The sequence below is a fragment of the Heterodontus francisci genome, chromosome 27 (genome assembly GCF_036365525.1).
Source record: "Heterodontus francisci isolate sHetFra1 chromosome 27, sHetFra1.hap1, whole genome shotgun sequence".
Lineage (NCBI taxonomy): Eukaryota > Metazoa > Chordata > Chondrichthyes > Heterodontiformes > Heterodontidae > Heterodontus > Heterodontus francisci.
Window position 1 is genome coordinate 65,083,851 of NC_090397.1, and position 17,075 is coordinate 65,100,925.

Consider the following 17,075-nt stretch of genomic DNA (forward strand, 5'->3'; position numbering starts at 1 on the left):
CAACTTTGGTGGCCATTTTTGCAGCATATTGTTCACTTTTTAAAGGAAAAGTCGATTTTTCATAACTCTTCAGGTTGGATTCTTAATTTTCAATTGCTGCACTTCACATGAGTATAACATCATCATCTTGCATTTCTCCTTGGGCATTGGAGTGATGCCAGAGGACTGGAAAATTGCAAATGTTACACCCATCTGTTACAACCTTAGTAGAGACCATTATCTTTAAAACAAGAGATATGAACTCCCAAGACCAATTAAAGAATTACACACGATTTCACGTTTTAATACTTTTACTATAACAACTAAAGCAAAAATCAACATTAACTGAACAGTACTTAGGTAGCTAGTACAATAAATTACAGAGAAAGGGATTTCTCATTAACTTTTAAACACACTCGAAAACCCCACACTACATTTATACATTACACAGTGTTCACATCAAAAAAGTTTCCTTGCAGTTAAAAGCCCCAAAAGTCCTCCCAACTGCAATGGGTAGGATCTCCTAGTGCTCTTCTCAAAGCCAACATCCTCTTCGCTCACTTCTTCTGAGCACATTCGACTGGACTTCTGTTAATAAGGTAATCTCTGGTGACCCCGTTGGTCTTTTCTCCTTCACAGTTGGGCTGCAGCGGTTCAAGAAGGCAACTCACCACCACCTTCTCAAGGGAAATTAGGGATGAGCAACAAACGCTGGCCTTGCCAGCGAAGCCCATGTCCCATGAAAGAATTAAAAACAAACCTCGACTTTTGACCGGGTTCAAATCTTAGCAGCCTTTTGCTTTATCAGTGATCTGACAGCAGCTGTTCCCAAAAAAGAAACAATGGCCTCTCTCTCTCTATCTATCTCTAGGCGGCCCCTGACTTCTGATTTTCCTGTCTTCCTTTCAGCCTCCAGACTTAGGAAAGATCTCGAATATATCCAGATAAAAAGTCATCATTCATTTGCCTTTTATAATTCTCAGAGACCAAGGGTGTAATTTTATGCTCTCCCCCACGGGGGGTGTGGAGGAGGGGCGCCTCCGCCAAAATTTTGTTCGGGGCGGGAAGGCCTGTGAATGGCTTTCCCGCTCTGCTGTCATTGAGGCCCTTAACTGGGCAATTAACCCTCAATTAAGGGCCTCTTCCCACCACAGACACAATTAGCCATGCGGCGGGTGTCCCTGTCACCGTGCAGGAAACATGGCACGAAAAAATGTGCAGGCTGCTTCCCGGTTCAGTGCGGGGGGTTGGGGAGGTGTCATTTAAAGGTACTTAGAGCCTGATCGAGGGACCCAGCTTTGTGAAGGGGAGGCCTGCTGACAGCCATGCCCCTGGCCTTGCTGCTGATCCCCCTCCCCCTCCCCCCTAAGTCCCCCACCCCACCCTGCGAGACCTTTTCCTCCATGATCTACCTAAGGCCTGGTTTCAGCGATGCTCCTGGGCCTCCAGTAAGTGCTCCTCCTGCAGCAGCGACCACCTCCGCGGTGGCACTGCAGCTGCTGGCCTCTGATTGGCCAGCAGCTCTCCAAGGGCAGGATTTCCGGTGATGGGGTCTTTGATCCTGTGGAAGGCCCACCGCTGTCCACTAAAGTGCCTGATTGGCACTAGATTTGGCAGGCCTTTTGAAGATGAGGCGATGCGGGGCTTTTTCCAGACATCGAGATCTGCACCCCCCCCCACCATCAGGATAAAATTCCCCCCATAAGTCTAACTAAAGCAAAACCACCTGGGCCTTCCTTTGTTTCCAGCTGTTCACAATTACAATTCGAATTTGCATTTTAGAACCCTTGGCTCCCTGTTTACAATCTTTGAATCTGGATGATCAAAACTTATTGTCCTTTAGGTGTTACAACCTTGTACTCAGCTTTAAAAAGGTTCTTTGATCTGGCTGCCTTGCTCTCATGGTAACCAAGATCCCTAGCTTCTCTCTAGCTGAATTGGTATGAGGTCACATGTCTCCTCCAAATATCCATTTTACACTGCATTAAAGATCACCGTTTTTAAAACATAACCATTCTACAAAGTCCAGTGTTCATAACACACCCCATTCAAAAAAAGGGAGAGAGATAAACCTGGTAACTACAGGCCAATCAATCTAACATCAGTGATGGGAAAACTACTGTCATGCTAGGCCCCCACCTGCCAAGAATGAGGCACATTGATTTTAAATTGTTACTGGAGTGAAGAAAGGACTTGTTAAACAGATCAGCCATGGCTGGAAAATACATTTGCATATTAACAGACAATGTTTGGAAGGACAAAGAACCATACCCTGACACATTCAACCCACAGTGGACTTTGATCACCAGGTATTGTGTGTAAGTGGAGCATTCCAGAGACTGCTAATTCAAGACGTGGTCAGACCAGTTAGTCACATGATTAACCTGCTTGGCAACCTGGGTTTATCTGAATTGTACAAACATTTTGAACTCAGAGTGTCTGTTTACTCCTGGACTGAGAAGATCTCTCCTGTCTGCTTCCATCTCTTTCTCACAAGCCTCTGAATCCACTGAAGACACATGACCCCAACAGAGAAAAGTCTCTGATAATGAATAAGGTTTAAGAAGAATACTGGGCCCCAACAAAAAGCAAGATCTATCTACAATCAAGGACTCTATAGTGAGCTCGAAGAACTGTAACAAAACTCTTCAGATATTGCCTCAAACTTTTCCACTTTATTTTTCTTCTGCTCTTTTCTGTCTCTATTTGCATGTGTGTATCACGTATGCTAACGTGGGTGTGTAGTGTGTCCATAGTTGTCAACCGAATTAGAGTTTAAGTTTAAGTTTAATGAATTTCAACTTTTCTTCTTTAAACCTAAGAAAGCCTGCTTGTGCTGGTTTCTTTGCCTTATAATTGGAAAGCGGTGAACAAGGATTCACCAAGGGGAGCTAAAAACAGTGTGTTTAAAAATAAAATCCTGTTACAATAAGACCAAGTGAAGGCTGAGAGGGACCCCTAGACACCTTTCCCACTTGGTCATAACACTACTAAAGACCATTGTCAGGGGCAAAATTACTTCTTGCCTGGAGAAGCATGGGTTCATAAGGAACAGGGAGCATGGACTTGTGAAAGGGAAATTGTGTCTCTGATTATCCGGATTGTGATCTTTGATGAATTAACAGATAATATTGATGAAGATAGTGCAGTAGATATTGTACATATGGATTTGCAAAAGATGTTTGATAAAGAATGTTGTAACATATTTATTCCAAAAATAGAAGCATATGGTATTACAGGTTCGGTGGTAACGTGGATTCAAAATTGGCTAAGGAATTGGAGGCAGAGTAGGGCTGAATGGATGTTTTTATGATTGACAAGAAGTATTCAGTGGGACCCCCCCAGGGAGTCAGTATTAGGATCATTGCTTTTCTTGTTATATATAAATGACCTGGACTGAGTATAAGGGGTATAATTTTTAAGTTTGTGGATGATACAAAACTTGGCAATGTAGGAAATAGTGAGCATGATAACAACAGACTGGCAAAATGGGCAGACACATGGCAGATGCAATTTAGTGTGGGTAAGTGTGAATGATTCACTTTGGGAGAAACAATGGGCTGGATTTTCAGAGCTCGCCGCCAAGATTGGCCCCATGCGGGCCGCATGCTACGGGGTGGCCTGCAACCCCAATCACGTGGAGGGGCAGGCTGTCCATCCCCAGCAATCATGTCAGCTGCCCATGTGGAGGCACTGGTGCCATTTTTAAAGGGCAGCCAGCCCTGCCAGTCAATTTGCATTTTTAAAGAAGCATCCTCCCAAAACTTATGAAATAAATTTCTAACACCCCTTTCCCACCCCCCCAATAACTATTACATTAACTATTTGCCCTCCCCCCCAACCAGGACACTTAGCTTTTTAATCTGACCTTCCCCCCACCCAAACTGCACAACATTTAAGGTTCAACCCTTCCCGACATCCCCGACACCCATTACATTAATTTGACCCCCTCCCCCCCCCCACCACATTGATAAACTTACCTTCTCCCCCCTTCCCACCCATGTTGCACCTCGTTTCCCTGGACGGCGATCTGAAGGCACGGGAGTGCCGTTCGCCGCGCCAAAGATTGCAGCAGGCCCCAAGATCGCAGATAAGTCTATTTGAATTTATTAATTGTATTCATTTTCACATTTAAATTATGGTCCCATTGCACAGCGGCAAGGGGAGGGGGCCGCCACAGAGCCTCGCCACCGCTGGGAGGATTGGGCCGAGCTCTCCTGGCATCGAGATCCATGGCGGGCCTCATCCAGAGCCATCTTCAGGTCTCTTCTGCCACCCCCCCCCCAAACCCTGCCATAGAACTGGACACCTGGGAAAGAACAAAACCCAGCCAACTACGTTTATTTGACCTCGTCTCCCCCCCACCCACAGAAAATATTAACTCCTCCCCCCTCTCCACCAGTGTCGCACCAGCTTTCCCCGGACAGGGAATTGAAGGCACAGGAGAGCCGGCCACCGCGCCGAAGATCGCGGCGAGCCCGTGCAATCCCAGATAAGTGTATTGTAATTTATTCATTTAATTCACTTACATATGTAAATCTGGGCCCCGTCACCCAGCGGCGACTGGGGTGGGGTGTGCCGCCACAGAGCCTCACGGCTGCCGGGAGGATTGGGCCGAGCCCTCCTGATGTCGGTCTCCATGGTGGACAGCTACCAGAACCATTTTCCACCGCCCCCCCCCCCCCCACACCAACCCCCCCAACACCCCCCCCCGCCCGCCATGGAGCCGATGTCGTGGGCTTGGTAAAATCCAGCCCACTGTGGAGAAGCAGTATAATCCAAATGGTACCATTCTGAGAGGGATTGGAAGAATAGAGGGGCCTGGGGAAGCAGTTTCACAAATCTTTAAAGGGCAAGTTAAGAAAGCGCTTAAGAAAGTGAACCGGATACTTGGCTTTGTAAATAGGAGCATTGAATACAAAAACAGGGAAGTCAATTAACCTTTACCAATCCCTGTTTAAGCCTCAGCTGGAGTTTGGTATACAACTATGAACACCAACACTTTAGGAAGGATGTCAAGGCCCTGGAAAGGGTACTGAGGGGGTATAACAGGGTGATAACAGGGATGAGGGTATTCCATTATGTGGAGAGATTGGAGAAGCTGGAATTGTTTTCCTTACAGCACAGAAAGTTAGGGGGAGACCTAATAGTGGTGTTGAAAATTATGAGGGGCTTTGATAGAACAAGTAGGGAGAAACTGTTCTCTTTGGCATGTGAGACAGTAACCAGAGCTCATAGATTTAAAATAATTAGCAAAACAACTGGAAGAGAAATGTGGAGAAATTTCATCACACAGAGGGTTGATAAGATCTGGAACACATTACCTGAATGGGTGGTAGAATCAGGTTGAAATGAACTTTCAAAAGGCAATTGGATATGTACTTGAAGAAGACTAACTTGTAGGGTTATGAAGAAAAAGCTGGCATGTGGGACTCAATTGGACAGGTTTTTTTTCAAAGAACACAGGCATAACAGGCCAAATGGCCTTCTTTTGTACTGTAAGAATCTATGATTCTAACAGACAGAGGAGGGCTTGATTTAACATTTCATTCAAAGGGCAAAACTTCTGACAATACAGTACTCGATCTGTGTAAGATCTACATTATGTGCTCACTCCTGGTGTAGGGCTTGAACTCACTTTTTTAACTTAGAAAAAAAGACTTGCATTTATATTGCATCTTTCACGATCTCAGGATGTCCCAAAGTGCTTTACAGCTAATTAAGTACTTTTAAAGTGTAGTCATTGTTGTGCACATATTTACCACATATATGACATGGGTTGACAGATATGTTAATCTGCTTAAAATTATTAGCTTTATGTCTCAGCTGAATAGCAGAGAGGAGGAGTCCCATATAAATGTGTTAAATGTCCTTGCATATTCGTCTATGGTTTCTGTTATTTTAAATGACTTTCTTCGAGATGATTAGGCATCAGTATATATCAAGATTTGCTTACATTTGGTGAAATAAATGAAAAAATATGAAATTAAAAATGCAAGTCTAGCAAAAATTTGAGTTCAAATTGCTCATGCAAGTTCCATAGCTTGAAACATCATTTATATTTGGTATGTTGATTCTCCTCAGTCACATTAGATTTCTCACAGTGTAGGTCAGCGAGCATATTGTGCTGTGGATGTTGAAATTAAATATAATTTGTTAATAATAACTTCTGAAGTTGTTGAAATGTATTTTTAGGTGTGTAGTTTTTGAGTTTTTTTCTCTGTGGCATACATCACGCCAAACAGGGATTGCAGAGCCAGGGACTGGAAAGATTTTTTAAACTGCTATAAAGTGCACGAGTTGGTTCCGTTTCAAAACTGCTTCTCTTCCAGCTATTACTACTGAGATTAGGACCTCAGTATGGGTTTAATTTCCTCTGGCTGTGTGTTGGTTCATGTAAAATGTATTTCTGCACAATTTTAGCTGAATAACTGACCCCTGTAAAACCATTAGGTTAAAATAGCACACAAAGAAATTTATACGGACATGTTAACAGGCTTTCTACAAGGGGAAATTAAAGTCCAGGTGGGGAATCATAAGTTATTGGGGGGGGGGGGGGGGAGGGGTGCAGCAGAAAGGAAAGTCTCTTCATCACTCCACACAAGCTGTTACCAGACTCTCACATCTGTAATTTTAATATTGGTCAGCATTTCAACAACGTTGCTGTTCTGATATTTCAACATAGGCAGAAAGATATTTTCATAGAATTTAATACAGATAAGATCAGGTTGAATCAGACATTTGACACACCAGAGCTATCCCTGAACAGTTTGCAAATCTTTCCAACCTTTTTATATGGAAACAATCTCAGGTTATTCTCAGGCTACTGTAGCTTTACTGCACTAAAATAGCAAATAAAATACCAGGTTCTTAAGCTGACATTGTACAAATACTTAACTGAATGGGTGTGTGCATTGATTAAAATAGGAGTTTCGTCCAAACAGTACAACAATATTTTCACATTGTAATTTCAAAAGCATGATGCCAATTCTTAAGTGGCGTTATTGAGTTTGGAATATAACTCTCTCTGTGTCTCCATTATGCCTTACGACAGAAATGCAGAGTCCTGTTTTTGGTAATTGGTCGATGATAGGAAGTGCGTATTTAGATGTATTCTAAAATTAAACTGGCCACCCAAAGTCTGGGACTGATGTCGCTCATCAACAACAGAAAACATCCATTCTTTGATGTGCAAAGAACAAAGCAAGACAGTATCGCTACTAACTCACTGTAAGAACACCCATATATGTTTGTGTGTATATACTTTCATCTGTTAGTGATTGCTGTTAATATTTAATGCTTTTGAGGATAATTATTGTTTCTAGAATTCCAGCAGAATATATTTTATGCATAAGAGGTAGTAGAACCATTTTGGAAATATTTTGAGGCGAATAACATAGATGCATTTAAGGGGAAGCTAGGTAAGCACATGAGGGAGAAAGGAATAGAAAGATGTACTGATAGGGTGGGACGAAGCAGGGTGGGAAGAAGCTTGGGTGGAGCATAAACACTGGCAGGGACCAGTTGGACTAAATGGCCTGTTTCTGTGTAATAAATTCAATGTAATTCTCCCAAAGTAATTGTGTAAGACTTTTTTTAAATGGTAAATTGTCCTATCTTGCATGTCCAAAACCAAAACTGACAGGTTTGACAAGGAACAATTAAAGCTCCTTTTGTTCTTTGCTAACTCTTTAATGTTATATATTTGTCAAACATGTTAAAACTGAATAGCTCCATCACTGTAGATTTGTGAATGCACCAGGATCAAATTTCTCAGATGTAACAATAGTCAGTATTCTTTTTATTATTTAAGACAGAAGGCGCTATTGAAGAATAAAATTATTTGAGCTCTGCAACCAGTGATAATATTAATTAGCTCTCATTGAGATAGAGCCAGGGTCATTGACAGGGCTAGGTCTCTTCCACCGTGCCTTCATTCCCCCTCCCCCCATCACACCCCCAACCTTGTCCTTGCAATCAGCCTGAATTCCCTGCTCACAAGAAATTCTAAGCCAATAAATATTAGGGGAGTCATTAGAAGAATCAGCTTTAATTATTAACGAATTAAGATACACCAGCAGATCATCCAGATCAGATGCTGGCTCATTTCACTTGATGCATTTGAAAGGCATAACCTTGAGGGGAAAAAAAACTAATAAATAGCCATGTTTAAAAAAAATGGCGGAAGAATGAATGACAGGTTTCACTTCTCTGAGTGAATTAGGGAATCTAAGCACATTATGAGAATTTAATCGTACCTCAGCACACCTAGTGTTACAAAGACCTGACCAATCTGTTAGGCCCCCATAGTGAACACACACTATAACAAAGCTGCTTTTATGTGCAGGAGGGCAGATATTAAACAGTCCTCCCTGCCGAGTTGTGTGGTCAGCAGGCCGTCTCGTGTATTTTAAACAAATGATCAGTTATTATTATGAAAAGAAAGTGATGTGGGGAGCTGGAGATATCTGAAATGCTCACTGCTCTGTACTGGGTTGCTCTGTGTTGTATCCATTGCCTCCTGTACTATGTCATGTCTGTTAGATGCACTTGGGCCAAAACACAACCTCTTCCTCTTGTGCCCTCTTTCTCTCGATAACATTTGTAAACATGCTTTTAAGTTTCAGCTTGGGATATCCTGTATAAATATATAAAGACAAGGAAGCAAATTGAAGAACTGTTGGAAGAAGAAAAAAGGAAGTGGTCAACATGACTTATTCAGTGCTGGGTTAAGACAGGATCTTCTGCTGCTGATTTGTTATGGGTTGCAATTTTTTTAAAGTTACATTTAAAATAAAAGAGATAAAAACATGTAAACAATTTGTAACGGAGAATATCTTTTGCCCAATTACAGGCATAAAAATAAAAACAAGAAATGCTGGAAATACTCAGCAGGTCTGGCAGCATCTGTGGAGAGAGAAGCAGAGTTAACGTTTCAGGTCAGTGACCCTTCATCAGAACTGGCATAAAAATCCTGCCATGTCTATCATAGTCCAGACATCAAATTTCTTATAAAGGCCATGCAATCACAACACAAGAGAAAAGCAGAAAGACTTATATTTATAAAGCACATTTGATGACCTCAGGGTGTCCCAAAGTGCTTTACAATCAATTAAATACTTTTGAACTGTAGTCATCTGTTCTAATCTAGGAAACAATGTAGGAAACACGGGAACCAATTTGCACACGCTCCACTGAGGGAATGCTGCACCTTCAGAGGTGCCGTCTTTCAGATGAGACATTAAACGAAGGTCCCATCTGCTCTTTCAAATAGATGTAAAAGATCCCACGACACTATTTTGAGGAAGAGTGGTGGAGTTATCCCTGGCGTCCTGGCCAACATTTATCCCTCAACCAACACCACAAAAAAAAATGATGTGGTCATGATCACATTGCTGTTTGTGAGAGCTTGATGTGCACAAATTGGCTGCCATGTGTCCTACGTTATAGAAGTGACTACACTTCAAAAGTATTTCATTGGCTGTAAGCCACTTTGGGATGTCCTAAGGTTGTGTAAGGTATTGTATGAATGCAAGTCTTTATTTTTTCTTTTAGATTATTCTGCACCCTATTGCCCTTCAGGTGAAAAGGTTGCTCCTGGTTTGCCTACTTGTTCTTAACTTCTTTCACCATGGTGTATTTTGTTTCATAGAGCTGACTGCTACAGGTTTTCTAAAGGTGTCACCTCATCACCTGAAATGCACACTATATGGATAAATGTGTAAAATATTGGTACATATTAACTCTATGACTCTATATTTAGTGGCGAAGAAAGAGACCAGGGAAAGTATATGTTCTGTTCCTGTTCCTCCCACTCCTCCTACCCTCTCTCAGCCCTGAACCCCATCCACACCAGTTAAAAAAGTACTTTTGCAATCATTTCATTTAAATCCTTTTGCAAGTGATGTGATTGCTGAAGTCAGAAGCTGTTGTAACAAATCCTGAAATGTTAGTTTCCCAGCTAAATCCACAATGATAGTTTTTAGCACTTGCCCATTTCCTCGGCAGCTCTCACAAGCTACCAATTTGTTCCTCACAACTACTTCCATTGATTGGGCTGCTTTCTAAATGCCCCAACATTTTGAGGGTCACCATGGTGGAGGGTTCAAACACCACAGGTAAGCTGTTACGAACAAAGCAATAAGAAGGGCAATCGGGAAGAACTTCTTCAAAACAAAATGTAATATAGTTGTGAAATGAGCTTTCAGAGTTGAAGGTCTTTGATGCAGGTGATCTAAATAATGATAATGTGCATTTATAAAGTGCCTTTAAAAGAGGAAAACGTCCCAAGGCTTTTCACAGAAGTGGAAACAAAATGTGTTCATGAGATAATTTGACGAGTTTCTGTAGAAAGAGATTGAGGGATATGGTGGGAAGGTATGTAGGTGAGGTTCATCTATTGAAGGCAGACTAGCTTCCTTCTTGTTTTTAAACATTAGTTCTTTTTTATTATCTAAAAACTCTTATATTGTTATGTCCAATAACAAGAAACAGTCACTGCAGCTTGGAAGTGCTTCTGCCTTATCACCAATTCAAAGGCTTGCTAAACCAGAGGTATTGCACCCTTGTAAGTCTGTTCCAAAATTGTCTAAACCCGTTTGTTAAAAAAAGGATCTGTGTTCCTAAGATTGATTGCTGATCTCAGATGAATACTTTCAAACACGTAATTAAGAGATTCAGTCAATGTGCAGGCAGAGATTAAGCAGCTCATGGATGGAAGGAGCAGCTTCCGTTTATCTATGAGGTGCATTTTCCCTGTTCCTTGTGGGCTAAACAATGACAAATTGGTGTTTAGATTCTGACTATAAATGGGTAGCAAATTCACTATAACAGGAGCATTAATCCATCCAGCGATACTGTAAATGAACTGAGCCATTCAAATCTTTTTACTGTCGGAGTTTCATTCATTCTAAGTTCATTATATGATTTGATATTAGAAAGCAAAGGATTGAACACCTGATAATTTACTCTTCTGGGATAAAATTAACAGCATCTGTAATGAATGCATTAGTGGCCCAAGGGAGACTCCACTGGGTGCTATTCAAATGTATTTGTAGCAAATATGTTAAATAGTGCAGAGAGACAGTTCAGGCAAACTCAGTAATGGGTTCCTTACAAAAATTAGAGAGAGCAACAGTCAGCTCAATTTACAGTATTTTCACAGTAAGCTTTAAATCGTTCTGCTTTGGATTGTCCTGCTAAGAAGCTAAATAGCAGAGCCAATCATCAAATAATTAAAGGGTTAATGTCACCAATAAGCGTTTCTGGGTACTGGGTTAACTCAGATAGATCACCAATTATTATTAGAACTCTTGGTAGCTTCTTCTTAATTGAAAAACTGAGGTGAAGGACAAAGGGCCATAGTGCACATCACGACCAGGATTGAAAAGAGTAGGAGGGAACATAAGGAAATCAAGATGCAGTGGTGACACCAACCTTGGGTTTTAAAACCTTTCGATGTTGTGATTAAGGGAAGATGAAGGAATGTAAGGAGTTCCACAGTTTAAAAAACCTTGGGAAAGAATGAATGCAGCCATAACTTCTGCAAATGATAATTGTCTGGCAGAACTTTCTACCCAAAGGGTAATAGATTTGTAGAATAGGTTACAAGGAAAGCCATTGAAGCAGACAGTATAAATGGCTTCAGCAGGCAATTAGATATGTTTCTGGAGCGAGAAAGCTTTGAGGGATGTATGGAAAGACAGCAAAGGTAATTGGGTGGGAGTGGGGGTTTAATATCTGAATAAGGCTAAATGTTTGTATCTCATTGCTAAAATTTCCCATGATTGATTTAAAGTTTAAGCAAGTGTACTCGAGGAATCACTATTTGGGTGTTAATGTATGAACAACTAATGCATTCGTATGATGTTTTTTTTCCGCTAATCTAACAGAGAAGTTCACATGCATAGTTTAAATAGGTCAATGGCTCAGTTCAAATAGCAAAGGAACCTCATACGAATGTGCAAACTGTCCATACACTAATGTTACAAACGGTGATTCCTTGCCTTATTTATTAATAGTTTTGTTATTTATGTGCCTGTCTGACAGAAAGCATACACAGACAGATTAGAGTTTGAAAATTTCTTGTAATTGTTTGTAATGCTTTATTTATGAAAGGAAATGTTACCCTATAATTTGTTAATGGAATATTTGAAAAGGAAATTATAACAAAGATATCAAAAAGATAGTGGTAATTCAAGCCCATACAATACCCCCATGTGTTCCAAAAACTACTTGTTTCATCGTATTAAATAGGTAGGTACACAATGTTTCTTGAGAACTCTGGGATAATCTCATCTATCTTGATAAACAGCCACAATTTGCAAAGAGTACATATTCTGGCTTTTTGCACAGACATTCATTGACGTAGGTTTTTTTGAGGGGTTTTTAAAAAATGAAGATGCTATCAATTGTCCACAATATCCTCTGTGCAGTTCAGCATATTCGAGAGGATCTTATCAACCAGTACTTTTCCTCAGTACTGCTGCATATGGCCAATCTATCTAATTCTTTTTAGAAAGGTCCATAGTGTTTCATATTGATGTTATTATTTTTTTTAAATGGTTTACAGTTCAGTTTTTCTGAAATGTATATATACGTGATTCGTTTTAATTTTCAAATAATCCTCTTTCAGACTACAGTTGTACTGCAGGTACGGGTCTCAGACTGATATCTGTGGAATGCAATGCATGGTCCATCTTAATTCAGAAAGGCGCCACAGTCCACTCACTGAAATACCTGATTGTTTCCTAAGTGATTCCATTTTGTCTCCATGACTCTATCTGGGAGTCCATTCCATGGGGTAGATTTTGACTTTGCGCGACAGAGTGAAATGGAAGGTGGGGGTATGTTGGCAGACATGGTTTTTATTTCCACAGAGGTCAATAGAACTAAAAACCAGGAGAGATGAAAAACGGGCTGCTAACTTCCCACCTTCCATTTTACACTATCTACTCCTAAATGTTGATCAATCTTTGTGTGAAAAATAATTTCCTGACTGTTATCTGAAATCGTTAAGGAACTTTGTGTTAAAATGAATTTTCTTTTCCAAAATTTTACAAATTAGACCAATCCAGACAAGGTAATAGAAGCTGAAACCACTCAGAGTCCATTGCTGAGAATTTCTGATCAAAGATATTTTTACTCTGGATCTAACCAACTTTTTGGTTAATGTCAGCTTTAAATCATGGTGATGAGAAACCTAGGTTCATAGAACCACAGAGAAATTATGGCACAGAAGGAGGCCATCCCCCTGCCAAGCTAGTTTAACCCATCCCCAACAGCACTAGCAAACCTTCCTGCAAGGATATTTGTCCCAGTCCTGTTCAGCTGTAAACCATCCGGCTTCTACAGGTCTCACCTTCCCCAGAACCGGACCCAATGCCCCAGAAATCTGAAGTCCTCCCTCCTGCACCATCTCTCCAGCCACACATTCATCAGGTGTATTTTCCTATTTCTATACTCACTAGCACGTGGCCTTGGGAGTAATCCGGAGATTACTACCTTTGAGGCCCTGCTTGCTAATCTTGTTCCTAATTCCCTAAACCCAGCCTACAGGACCTCATCCCTCTTTCTTCCTATATTGTTGGTACCATTGTGGACAATGATTTCTGGCTGTGCACCCTCACCCTCCAGAATTCCCTGTAGCCGCTCAGTGATATAAGAACATAAGAACTAGGAGCAGGAGTAGGCAATTCAGCCCCTCAAGCCTGCTCTGCCATTCACGACGATCATGGCTGATCTCATCTCGGTCTCAGCTCCACTTTCCTGCCCATTCTCCATAACCCTTCAACCCATTACTAATTAAAAATCTGTCTATCTCCTCCTTAAATTTACTCAATGTCCCGGCATCCACCGCACTCTGGGGTAGTGAATTCCATAGACTCACGATTCTTTGAGAGAAGTAATTTCTCCTCATCTCTGTTTTAAATCTGCTACCCCTTATCCTAAAACTATGACCTCTTGTTCCAGATTGCCCCACAAGAGGAACCATCCTCTCTACGTCTGCTTTGTCAAAATCCTTTATCATCTTATATACGGCAATTAGATCTCCTCTCATTCTTCTAAACTCTAGAGAGTAAAGACCTAAACTGTTCAATCTCTCTTCATAAGAATCAATCTAGTGAACCTCCTCTGAACTGCCTCCAATGCAACTACATCCCTCCTCAAGTAAGGGGACCAAAACTGTGCGCAATACTCCAGGTGCGGTTTCACAAATGCCTTGTACAGTTGCAGCAACACTTCCCTACTTTTATACCCTATTCCTTTAGCAATAAATGCCAAAATTCCATTTGCCTTCCTTATTACCTGCTGTACCTGCAAACTAGTTTTCTGCGATTCATGCATGAGGACACCCAGATCCCTCTGCACTGAAGCATTCTGAAGTTTCTCGCCATTTAGATAATAATTTGCCTTTCTATTCTTCCAACCAAAATGGATAACCTCACACTTTTATTTATTTAGAGATACAGCACTGAAACAGGCCCTTCGGCCCACCGGTCTGTGCTGACCAACCACCCATTTATACTAATCCTACTTTAATCCCATATTCTTACCACATCCCCACAATTCCCCTACCACCTAACTATACTAGGGGCAATTTATAATGGCCAATTTACCTGTCAACCTGCAAGTCTTTGGCTGCGGGAGGAAACCGGAGCACCCGATGAAAACTCACGCAGTCACAGGGAGAACTTGCAAACGCCGCACAGGCAGTACCCAGAATTGAACCCGGGTCACTGGAGCTGTAAGGCTAACCACTGCCCAACTTATTCATATTAAATCACATCTGCCAAATTTTGGCCCATTCACCTAACCTATCCATATCCATTTGTAAATTTCTTATTTCTTTATTGCAACTTACTATCCCACCTATTTTAGTGTCATCTGCAAATTTGGCTATAGTACCTTCTATCCCTGCATCCAAGTCATTAAAATAGATTGTAAAAAGCTGGGGCCCGAGAACCGAACCCTGTGGCACCCCACTAGTTACATCTTGCCAACCAGAAAAAGACCCATTTATACCGACTCTCTGTTTTCTGTTGGTTAGCCAATCCTCTATCCAAGCTAATAAATTGCCCCTAACCCCATGTGATCTTACCTTGTGTATTAACCTTTTGTGTGGCACCTTATCAGATGCCTTCTGGAAGTCCAGATATACTTTATCTACAGGATCCCCATTATCCACTTTGCTTGTTACATCTTCGAAGAACTGTAGCAAATTAATCAAACACAATTTACCCTTCAGAAAACAATGCTGACTCTGATGGATTGCGTTTTGACTTTCTAAATGTCCTGTTATTACTTCCTTAATAATGGATTCTAACAATTTCCCAACGACAGATGTTAAACTAACTGATCTATAGTTTCCTATTTTCTGCCTCCCTCTCTTTTTGAATAAGGGCGTTATATTAGCATTTTCCCAATCCACTGGAACCTTCCCCACATCCAGGGAATTTTGGAATATTATAGCTATTGGATCCAGCATCTCCGCTGCCACTTCCTTTAAGACCCTAGGATGTAGGCCATCAGGCCCTGGGGACTTTTCTGCCTTCAATCCCAATAGTTTGCGCAGCACTTTTCCCTAGTGATGATGATTGTTCTAAGTTCCTCCCTTTTTATAACCTCTGCATTACCTGTTACTATTGGGATGGTACTTGTGCCCTCCACTGTGAAAACTGAGGCAAAATACTGATTTAGCGTCTCTGTGTTCTCCACTATTAACTCCCCAGTCACAACCTCCAAGGGACCAACATTCACTTTAGCTAATCTCTTCCCTTTTATATACTTATAGAAGCTTTTGCTATCTGTTTTTATATTTTGTGCTCGTTTTCTTTCATAATTTACCTTTGCTCTTTTTATTACTTTTTTAGTAACCCTTTGTTGATCTTTAAAAGTTTCCCAGTCTTCCAGCCTGCCACTAGCCTTTGGAATATGGTATGCCTTAGTTTTTGTCTTTATGTTATCCTTAACTTCCTTGCTTAACATGGATGTTTTTCCCCCTCTTACAATCTTTCTTCCTCTCTGGAATATATTTTAGTTGGGAGGAATTGAATATCTCCTTAAACATCTTCCACTGCTCATCAACTGTTCTACTTTTTAGTCTTCCTGCCCAGTCCACTCGGTCCAAATCTGTCCTCATGCCTATGTAATTACCTTTGTTTAACTCCAGAATGCTAGTGTGGGACTCCAGTTTCTCGCCCTCAAACTGAATTTGAAATTCTAGCATGCTATGATCACTCTTCCCTAGAAGATCCTTAACTATGAGATCATTAATTAATCCCACCTCATTACATAATACCAAATCTAGAATAGCCTGCTCTCTGGTTGGTTCCACAACATATTGCTCCAAAAAACAATCTCTGATACATTCAATCAACTCTCCCTCGAGGCTACCCTTGCCAATTTGATTAATCCAGTCCATATGCATATTAAAATCACCCTTGATTATTCCCATACCTTTCTTACAAGCCCCCAGTATTTCCTGGTTTATACTGTGCCCCACTTTTTAAACTAATTCAGCAGGGGAATGGGAACCTAAATTGTAGCTCCAGTGTACAGGATGTTGAGAGTAGTGAGGTCAGGGATAAGGTTACAAGGACGCAAGAGGGCACTGGCAAGCAAGAACTTGGTTTAAAGTGTGTCTACTTCAACGCCAGGAGCATCCGGAATAAGGTGGGTGAGCTTGCAGCATGGGTTGGTACTGGGATCTCGATGTTGTGGCCATTTCGGAGACATGGGTAGAGCAGGGGCAGGAATGGATGTTGCAGGTTCCGGGATTTAGATGTTTCAGTAAGAACAGAGAAGATGGTAAAAGAGGGGGGGTGTGGCATTGTTAATCAAGGAGAGTATTACAGCGGCAGAAAGGACGTTTGAGGACTCGTCTACTGAGGTAGTATGGACCGAGGTTAGAAACAGGAGAGGAGAGGTCACCCTGTTGGGAGTCTTCTATAGACCTCCGAATAGTTCCAGAGATGTAGAGGAAAGGATAGCGAAGATGATTCTTGACAGGAGCGAGAGTAACAGGGTAGTTGTTATGGGGGACTTTAACTTTCCAAATATTGACTGGAAATACTACAGTTCGAGTACTTTAGATG